This window comes from Rhinopithecus roxellana, chromosome 4, assembly GCF_007565055.1.
Source record: "Rhinopithecus roxellana isolate Shanxi Qingling chromosome 4, ASM756505v1, whole genome shotgun sequence".
NCBI lineage: Eukaryota > Metazoa > Chordata > Mammalia > Primates > Cercopithecidae > Rhinopithecus > Rhinopithecus roxellana.
Window position 1 is genome coordinate 131,707,585 of NC_044552.1, and position 10,215 is coordinate 131,717,799.

The window sequence follows — 10,215 nt, forward strand, 5'->3', positions numbered from 1 at the left end:
AGACTGAGGGAAGTTATTTTTGGTCTACCTCACAAGGGACCTCCCAGAAGTCTGCCAACTAACTCAAGTGGTGGTTGCAAATTGAGAGAAGCTCCCAGCTGAAATTCATCATATAATTTCAAGTGGGGACAGACTCCCTTGGCCAGAACTGGGGGCAAGTGGGAAGTGTGCTACAGCCACAAGTACAGGAGCTGGGACTGGGAGGAGCAGAGCCTGAAAGCTGCTGTTGCTGTCTCCACAGGGAAGGCTTATGGGCTGGGGTAGTTTTGAATTTTAAGTGCAGATTGCCTGCAACTTAGCTAGCTGATGCTAGTGTAACACTGCAGGTATGAGAGACCTGCCTTTTACTTTTCTTTTCTTTTTTTTTTTTTTTTTTGAGATGGAGTCTCACTCTGTTTCCCAGGATAGAATGCTGTGGAGTGATCTTGGCTCACTGCAACCTCCGCCTCCTGGGATCAAGCAATTCTCCTGCTTCAGCCTCCCAAGTAGCTGGGATTACAGGTATGGGCCACCACGCCCGGCTAAGTTTTGTATTTTTAGTAGAGATGGGGTTTCACCATGTTGGCCAGGCCAGGATGGTCTTGATCTCCTGACCTTGTGATCCACCTGCCTTGGCCTCCCAAAGTGTTGGGATTACAGGTATGAGCCACCACGCCCAGCCTGTGACCTGCCTTTCTAAGTGTGTAGGAGCTGGGTAGGTTTACTGTTGCCTGCTATTCCCCACTCCCTGTCAAACTCTTCTGTGCAACAGAGGCAACTGCACTTCTTCCTGGAACATTACCAGAGCAGCCAGAGGACCAGCCCCCAGACCCTACTGGGGTTACTTGCCCTGCATGTGGAGAGCCAGAGCATGGACCTGCCTGACCCAGCCCCCACCTGGCTTTCCTCCACCACCTGCCCTGGTGGCTTAACACAAGGGACAGAAACTTTTGGGAGTTCTACAGATCTACCCATTGCCTAAGATTCTAGAATACCTCCCCTGAGTTACATAAGGCAAGCACAAATCCCACCACTAGTACCACAGCTGACACTCTTTTGCAAGCACCACCTCCCGGCTGGAGGCCAACTGACACAGTCCATTACAGCATTCTCAGGTAGAATAACACAGAGCTCAGGAAGGAGAAAACTTGTGTGTGACCTCAGCTATCACCATTGCCTGCAGCACCCTGGCTAACCAGGAGGTTCTGAGTCCATCCACACGACCAGTCTATAGCTGTATCCCAACAGTCAGGCAGCCCTGGCACTTGTGAAGGATCTTGGAGAAGGGGACTGCTTTTCCCCCTCATCCATCACTGCAGGCACATCTAGGACTTCCCCTATGGGAGCTTAACATGGGTGCACCTATAGACAGCCTTTCCAGAAAACTTCAGGGTGACTGCATCACTGCAGGAAGAGTACCGTTCAGGTTCAGGCTTGCATGAGGGGTGGAGTTACAATCCCTCTCTACTTGGAACATCAACATTCCTGCAGATGAAAAGAGGTGCCTGCCTGATTTGAATAACTGAAACACTGGATCAGGAGTGTGACTGGGAGGTGAATGGCTTTACTGCTAGCCTTGCAGTGGAGCTGAGGCGACTCCAGTTCTTCCCCCTGATAAGACCTCAATGCATTTCACCGAGAGCTATGCCAGCCACCTCTGCCAAGGCTGAGACCTCTGCCCACCATTAGGTATTGCATTTACCTACCTGCTTTAGTCATGACCAGTTTCTACCTAGAGACACCTCCTCTACTGGCCTGAAGCCTGAACTATTGAACCCAGTACATAAAATACTGGAGGAAAAATTAAATGAATAAAAAAGTGCACACCGTGGAGGAATGAAAAAGCCTCAAGAGACCTCTGCCATTCCAACCTCATAGGAGACACTGAACTTGCTCACACAACAAGCACATTGCTACCATAACCAGCATCTGAGAAAGCCATCATACAGAGACTCTCAATAACCAAGGAACAAAGTCTTCATCCCTAAAGCACTAAGAGCCATATTAGGCTACAGTAAATTATAAACATTAAAGTCACATTGCTAATGGGGGGAAAAAATTTTAAAAAAGAGTAATATCAAAAATAAATTCAACAATAATTACAAGAAATAGTCTACCCAAATGAGAAGAAACCAGAAAAATAATTCTGGCAATATAACAAAACAATGTTCCATATAACACCATCCCCTACTAAAAGATCACACGAACTCTCCAGCAATGGAGCTATATGAAGATAAGCTCTTTAAATACCAGATAAAGAGTTCAGAAAGTTGACTATTTAGCTACTCAAGGAGATACAAGAGAAAGGTGAAAACCAATGTAAAGAAATTTTTAATAATTCAGGATATGAATTAAAAATTTTCTAAATAGATATTTTAAAGAAAAACTAGTTAGAACCCTTGGAAATGAAAGATACATTTGGGGAATTATAGAATGTAGTGGAAAGCTTTAACAACAGACTAGACCAAGTAGACGAAAGAATTTCAGGCCAGGCATGGTGGCTCATGCCTGTAATCCCAGCACTTTAGGAGGCTGAGGCAGGTGGATCATGAGGTCAGGAGATTGAGACCATCCTGGCTAACACGGTGAAACCCTGTCTCTACTAAAAATACAAAAAATTAGCTGGGTGTGGTGGCACATGCCTGTAGTCCCAGCTACTTGGGAGGCTGAGGCAGGATAATCACTTGAACCCAGGAGGCGGAGGTTGCAGTGAGCTAAGATTGCGCCACTACACTCCAGCCTGGGCGACAGAGTGAAATTCCATCTCAAAAGAAAGAAAGAGAAAGAAAGAAAGAAGGAAGGAAAGAAAGGAAGGAAGGAAGGAAGGAAGGAAGGAAGGAAGGAAGGAAGGAAGGAGGGAAGGAAAGAAAGAATTTCAGAGCTTCAAGTAAGGTTTTCAAATTAACCCAATCAGACAAAAGTAAAGGAAAAAGAATAAAAATAAATTAACAAAGTCTCTAAGAAATATGGTGCTATGTAAAATAGTCAAACCTAGAAATAAGTGGTGTTCCTGAGGGAGAAGAAAAGGCAAAAAGTTTGAAAAACTTATTTGAGGGAATAATTGAGAAAAACTTCCTTGACCTTGCTAGAAATTTAGGTATCTAAATACAAGAAGCTCAAAGAACTCCTGGGAGATTAATTGGAAAAAGGACATCATCAAGGCCTATAGTCATTAGGCTATCCAATGTCAATGTGAAGGAAAGAATTCTAAGAGCAGTGAGAAAAAAGCCTCAGGTAACTTATCAAGGAAAAGCTATCAGACTAACAACAGACTTCACAGTGGAAACCTTATAAGCCAGAAGGGATCAGGGTCCTGTCTTTAGCCTCCTTAAACAGAAAAAACTGTCATGCAAGCATTTTGTATCCAGCAAAACTAAGTTTCATAACTGAAGGAGAAATAAAGTATTTTCAGACAAGCAAATGCTGAGAGAAGTTGCCACTTAACCCAACCAGCTCTACAAGAAAAGGTAAAATGAGTTCTAACTCTTGAAACAAAAGATTGCTATGCACCAGATTAGCACCTCCTACCAGCGTAACAGTCACAGGGCCTATAAAACAGTAACACAACAAAGGAAACAAAATATCTAGGTAACAATCAACTTGATGACTGGAAGCATACCTCATATCTCAATATTAATGTTGAACACAAATGGCCTAAATGCTCCACTTAAAAGACAGAGATTGGGCCGGGCATGGTGGCTCATGCCTATAATCCCAGTACTTTGGGAGGCGGAGGTGGACGGATCACTTAAGGCCAGGAGCTCGAGACCAGCCTGGCCAACATGGCAAAACCCTCTCTCTACTAAAAATACAAAAAATTAGCCAGGCACAGTGGTGCAAGCCTGCGGGCCCAGCTACTCAGGAGGCCGAGGCATGAGAATTGTTTGAATACAGGAGGCAGAGGTTGCAGTGAGCTGAGATTGCAACACTGCACTCCAGCCTAAGCGACAGAGCAAGACTGCCAAAAACAAAACAAAACAAAACAATCACAGATTGGCAGAATGGATTAAAAAAATCACAAACCAAATATCTCTTGTCTTCAAGCGACTCACCTAACACTTAAGGATTCATAGAAACTCAGAGTAAAGGGATGGAAAAAGATATTCCATGCAAATGGAAACCAAAAGTAAGCAGGAGTAGCTATTCTCTTTTGTTGTTGTTGTTGTTTTGTTTTTTGTAGACAGAGTCTTACTCTATTGTTGCCCAGGCTGGGGTGCAGTGGCATGATCTCTGCTCACTGCAACCCTCTGCCTCCTGGGTTCAAGCAATCCTCCTGCCTCAGCCTCCTGAGTAGCTGGGACTTCAGGTGCTGGCCAACACGCCCTGCTAAATTATTTTTGTATTTTTAGTAGAGAAGGGGTTTTGCCATGTTGGTCAGCCTGGTCTCAAACTCCTAATCTCGTGATCTGCCCACCTCAGCCTCCCAAAGTGCTGGGATTACAGACGTGAGCCAGGGCGCCTGGCCAGATTTCTTAAATAACTCAAAGTTGATCTACCATTCGATCCAGCAATCCCACTACTGGGTATCTACCCAAAGGAAAAGAAGTCATTATATCAGAAAAGTACCTTGAGTGGTAATACAAAAAGGTATATTTATTGCAGCATGGTTCACAATTGCAAAGAAATGGAACTAACCAAAGTACCCACTGACCAGTGAGTAGATAAAGAAAATGTGGTATATATACACCATGGAATACTGCCCAGCCATAAAATAGAACGAGATAATGTCTTTGTAGCAACTTGGATAGAGCTGGAGGCCATTATTCTAAGTGAAGTAACTTAGGAATGGAAAACAAAATACCATATGTTCTACTTATAAGTGGGAGCTAAGTTATGGATACACAAAGGCAGACAGATTGGACAGATTGGTATAACAGGACTCTGGAGAGTCAGAGGGGGAAGACAGGGGTGGGATGAGGGATAAAAAATTACATATTGGGTACAATGTGTAATACTTGGGTGATAGGTACACAATAATCTCAGACTCCACCACTGTACAATTCATCCATATAACAAAAAACCATTTGTATCCCAAAAGCTATTAAAATAAAAAATATGAAATAATAATAATAAAAGATTCTCGAGCATTTTTCTGGGATGTAAACTACTTGAAAATAGTTTGATCCTTTTGTGGCTTACTTTTAAGATTTGTTCATCAGTCTTAGGGCAGGGTTAATTATTCTTCACAATTAAGGCAAGACGCTTTACCAAATGCTTTGTGAATTACAAGGTTTTTCAGTTTGGCTGGTGGGAGTGGGCACTATTCCCCATCCTGTGTGAGTACCCAATATTATTAGCTCTAATTATTTTGGATGATTCTTTCCTTGCAACAATCTTCAGTACTCTGTCCTATAAACTCTAGCTACTTCGTTTTCTCCAGATTCTCAGCTGCATCTCCTCAACTCAGGGATACATTGAAGCTCCTCTTTGGTTCTGTTTTTCTGTTGTGGCCTGAAGGCAAGCCAATCATCAGTCGTCTTATTTGTTTCCCATCTCCCAGCAATCAATGTTTATTGTTGCCTGATACCTAATAACCTGAAATATGTTCTTTCATATATTTTGTCCTTTTGTGTTGGTTGTTTCAGGCAAGAGGGTCAATCTCTCCTTATTACTCCATCTTGGCCATAAGCACACATTTTGGCGGCTACTTTTGGTCATGGAAATAGATTTATTGGGACTCCATCTGCTGATCGTTCTCTATTGTTTTTCCTCTTATTGAAAAATAATGTTTATGAGATGACAGAACAAGATAAAGCTGAGCCTGGATGACAACTGCTGTATCACCAAGAACTTTTAGTAACAGAAGTCTAATCAGAAAGTCCAAAGATATCAATCAGTAAAATATAATTTTCTCAGGAAAAAAAAAATCACATTCAGTGCTTGGAAGCTTCAGTGAAATCATATCTTAGACCCAGAATATGATTCATCTCTCCACCATAAACCGGGAATCTCAAACAGAAGAGGCTTTCAGCGCCCTCAGATAAGCACGCCAAAGTCATTTGGCTCAAGGGTCCTCGTCGGTGGCAGCTGAGCCTTGGCGGGTTCTCTAAACTGTAGAAAAGCCTGTTTCTCATTAAAAAAAAAAAAAACTATTATGATATAAACAAATGAGCGTCATAAACTGACAGACCCAAGAGAATACATTTCAATTCTGAAATAGCAGGGGAAATGACTGCATAATTTTTGTTGTTCAGTGGTTGATCTTGGACTATCAAAAGTGGGGAAAGTCTTTGAATTGATTGGTTTCTTAAAGTGGGGGTTGACTCCGGTTCTGAAAGAAGAAGGAAGTGTTTATGTGAGTCTTAAGACATTCTCAGTTGGAACTGGAAGTAGTTCTTCCAGTTCTGAGTTTGGCATGATTGATGGAGGTGGTTGGTCTGGTTCTAACCTGTTAACACAAAGTAAGCCCTATGTAATGTTAGCTGTTACTACAGATGAGGACAGGTAGAACTAGCGGGGCTGACTAATCTGTGTGCTCATAGCAAGGCATATGTGGGTAGCATGCCACTGTACTCTTCTGAGTTAAACTGACTGTGTGTTTGCAAGCATGGAAGTTTTTTTCCCCACTGTGGCTTCTTTTTATATTGTTTATTTTGTGGTTGGCACACATATTTGATGACAGGGTTTAAGAAAAGTGAAGCAGAGAAAACTCATGCTGGATATTAACATGCAATTTTTACATTAACTAGAAGAGGCTTCAAAGAAAGAGTTGTGGAAATAGGCAGCTAGGGATTGGTGGCAGTCTCCTGAGAAGTATACTCTACTTATAACTACAACCCGAGAGGGAAAACTGACCAGAAATTGAATAAATGGGGCTTAGAAAACCATGTTTCCAGGGATGTGCAATGGGGAGATTTGAGATCAGGCAAGTGAATACCAACTTAAAATGCTGTGGAATACATCTCCATAGGGACCATGCCGTAATGATGTCAGTCATAGCTGATGCAATGAATACTGTCATTTCTAGATGCACATTTCTTCTATGAAACAAGACATACACAAAAAGGTGTCTCTTTTCAATGCAGTCAGATGCAGGTCCAGGCAACTCTCCAGGATGACTGCTATCTATACGGTGACTCTGTGATCTAGACATGATCCTGTAACCTGTACCCTCTACAAGGCATGGACTTCTCTGCTAAAGCTCTGGAGAGGAAAGAGACTGCCTTAGTCTTGGAATTGCTGTATATTGACTCCTGTTCACATTTTAGTGGACAGAAACAGACACATTACTCGCCCAAGTACAAAGGAGCTGAGAAGTAGAGCCCTCTGTAAGCAAGCCAAGGAAGGAGAGCTGACTGTTGGAGAGCACTAGGTACTAAACTTCTTGCCTCCAGAGTTGGGGCATATATTGCCTCCTGCCTTATTTACTACTCAGCTTGGCTTGGCGAACACTCATTAATCTTTCTGGCTTTGAGTTACATGATTATTTGCTTCATATTTACCTCTCCCATTAGACTTTAAACTCTGAACTACTTATTCTGTCTTGCTTCCCAACTCATAACACATTACAGTACCAAGTGTTTAGTTAGACAGGCATTTGTAAATGAACCATTACCCGAAGTAGGGTAATGACAGAAGGCATCTGGAAATTTTTTTTCTGGATCTTGTCAATACTTTGTTTCACTTACTATAGAAATGTTTAAAAGTTATAGGCTGGGCGCAGTGGCTCATGCTTATAATCCCAGCACTTTGGGAGGCTGAGGAGGGCAGATCATTTGAGGTCAGGAATTCAAGACCAGCCTGGCCAACATGGTGAAACGCCGTATCTACTAAAAATACAAAAATTAGGCCGGGCGCGGTGGCTCAAGCCTGTAATCCCAGCGCTTTGGGAGGCCGAGACGGGCGGATCACGAGGTCAGAAGATCGAGACCATCCTGGCTAACATGGTGAAACCCCGTCTCTACTAAAAAATACAAAAAACTAGCCGGGTGAGGTGGCGGGCGCCTGTAGTCCCAGCTACTCGGGAGGCTGAGGCAGGAGAATGGCGTAAACCCGGGAGGCGGAGCTTGCAGTGAGCTGAGATCCGGCCACTGCACTCCAGCCCGGGCGACAGAGCGAGACTCCGTCTCAAAAAAAAAAAAAAAAAAAAAAAAAAAAAAAATACAAAAATTAGTCGGGCGTGATGGTGGGTGCCTGTAACCTCCGCCCCTACTAGAAAGGCTAAGACAGGAGAATTGCTTGAACCTGGGAGGTGGAGGTTGTAGTGAGCTGAGATCGTACCACTGCACCCTAGCCTGGGCAACAAGAGTGAGACTCCATCTAAAAAAAAAAAAAAATGTTATAGCCAGCCTGATTTCGCAGGTGCTAGACAAGAAGTTGCATGACATTTATATGCCTCTATGGTACAGGTGCTACAGATTATCAATACTTACTCTAGTTTCTGATACTGGGTTATTGGCTTGTTCATGGCACAAAATTCCACCAGATAATGTTAATTGTTAGGAAGATAGATTACTAAAAATAGGCTGGGCGTGGTGACTCAAGCCTGTCATCCCAGTACTTTGGGAGGCTGAGGCAGGCAGATCACGAGGTCAGGAGATGAAGACCATCCTGGCTAACACGGTAGAAACATCGTCTCCACTAAAAATACAAAAATTAGCTGGGCATGGTGGCACGCACCTGTAGTCCCAGCTACTTGGGAGGCTGATGCAGGAGAATCCCTTGAACCCAGGAGGCGGAGGTTGCAGTGAGCCAAGAGCATGCCACTGAGCTTCAGCCTGGGTGACAGAGCAAGACTCCATCAAAACAAAAACAAACAAACAAACAAAAAACACTCCATTTCTTTAAAATTTTCTTCAATTTTTTTCTGACTCTAAATATAGTATGTATGGATTATAGAAAAATTAGAAAGTAAATCAAATATAAATAAGTCTTAATTTCAGTGTTCAAAAACCATTGTATTATCATCATGGCATACTTATTTTCGGACCTTTATCAACATGCGTATCATCACACAGTTGATCTCCAACAGTAAAATAGATTTTTATCTAGAATTTTTTTAACATTTTGTCATGCCATTTTCATTTTTAGCTGAAGTTTTTTAAAACATTATTTTAAACAGCAACACAACTTATCTTTGTTTAAATAATAATTTACTAAACCATCTTTTAATAGTGGACACTTAGATTGTTTCCAAAAGCTTTTGACTACATATAAAGCTGCAATATAAACAACATGTAAAGCTGCAATAAATATTGTAATGCACAAACATTTTCAAACATTTTTCTATATTTTGGACTATTTTCTTAGGATAGATTCACAGAAGGAAAACATAAATTGAAGGTTATGAACATTTACACAGGCACCTTTAAGTGAGTTGAGAGTTTTGGGTCTTTTTTGAGATGGAGTCTCTCTCTGTTGCCCAGACTGGAGTGCAGTGGAGTGATCTTGGCTCACTGCAGCTTTTACCTCCTGGGTTCAAGAGATTTTCATGTCTCAGCCTCCCCAGTAGCTGGAATTACAGACATATGCCCCCATGTCTGACTAACTGTTTTTTGTTTATTTGTTTGTTTGTTTGTTTGTTTTGAGACAGAGTTTCACTCTTGTTGCCCAGGCTGGAGTGCAATGGCTCCATCTCAGCACACTGCAACATCTGCCCCCTGGGTTCAAGCCATTCTCCTGCCTCAGCCAACCAAGTAGCTGGGATTACAGGCGCCCGCCACCATGCCTGGCTAATTTTTTGTATTTTTAGTAGAGATGAGGTTTCACCATGCTGGCCAAGCTGGTCTCGAACTCCACACCTCAGGTGATCCACCCGCCTCGGCCTCCCAGAGTGCTGGGATTACAGCCATGAGCCACCGGACCAAGCTTTTTTTTTTTTTTAAAATAAAGATTGGGTTTCACCATGTTGGCCAGTCTGGTCTCGAACTCCTGACCTTGAGTAAACCACCCACCTCGGGCTCCCAAAGTGCTGGGATTACAGGTGTGAGCCACCATGCCCAGCCCCTAAGTGAGCTGATAGTTTTAAACAAATTATCCAACCTGTTTACTATTTTCACAGCCATAACTATGGAGTATGAGCTCCAGGGAGTTTAAAATACTTTGTCTTTTTTTTTTTTTTTTTTTTTTTTAAGATAGAGTCTTACTCTGTGGTCCAAGCTGGAGTACAGTGGCCTGATTTCAGCTCACTGCAGCCTTGATCTGCCGGGACTCAGATGATCCTTCTACCTTAGCCTGCTGAGTAGCTGGGACTACAGGTACCTGCCACAACGCCTGACTGATTTTTGTGTTTTTTGT